This window comes from Crocuta crocuta, unplaced genomic scaffold (genome assembly GCF_008692635.1).
Source record: "Crocuta crocuta isolate KB4526 unplaced genomic scaffold, BGI_CrCroc_1.0 scaffold637, whole genome shotgun sequence".
Classification (NCBI taxonomy): Eukaryota; Metazoa; Chordata; class Mammalia; order Carnivora; family Hyaenidae; genus Crocuta; species Crocuta crocuta.
The window spans coordinates 1-882 of NW_027531282.1; positions in this window are offsets into that span (position 1 = coordinate 1).

The window sequence follows — 882 nt, forward strand, 5'->3', positions numbered from 1 at the left end:
CATCAGAATTGGCAAAGAGGAAGTCAAACTTTCCCTCTTAGCAGACGACATGATACTCTACATCGAAAACCCGACAGACACCACCAAAAGCCTACTAGAACTGATCCAAGAATTCAGCCAAGTTGCAGGGTACATAATCAACGTACAGAAATCGGTTGCATTTTTATACACCAACAATGAAGCAACAGAAAGAGAAATCAAGAAACTGATCCCATTCACAATTGCACAAAAAAACATAAAATACCTCGGAATAAACCTAACCAAGGATACAAGAGATCTGTATGATGAAAACTATAGAAAACTTATGAAGGAAATTGAAGAAGACACAAAGAAATGGAAAAACATTCCATGCTCATGGATAGGAAGAATAAATATAGTTAAGATGTCATTACTACCCAAAGCAATCTACACATTCAATGCAATTCCAATCAAAATTGCACAAGCATACTTCTCAAAACTAGAACAAACTATCCAAAAATTTGTATGGAACCACAAAAGACCTGAATAAGCCAAAGTAATACTGAAAAATAAAACCAAAACGGGAGGTATCACCATCCCAGACTTTAGCCTCTACTATAAAGCTGTCATCATAAAGACAGTATGGTATTGGCACAAAAACAAACACATAGACCAATGGAACAGAATTGAGAACTCAGAAGTGGACCCAAAAGTATACAGCCAACTGATCTTTGACAAAGCAGGAAAGAATATCCAGTGGAAAAAAGACAACCTTTTTAACAGATGGTGTTGGGATAACTGGACAGCAACATGCAGAAGAATGAAACTAGACCATTTTCTCACACCATGCACAAAAATAAACTCAAAATGGATAAAGGACCTGAACGTGAGACAGGAAACTATCAACACCCTAGAGGAGAAAGC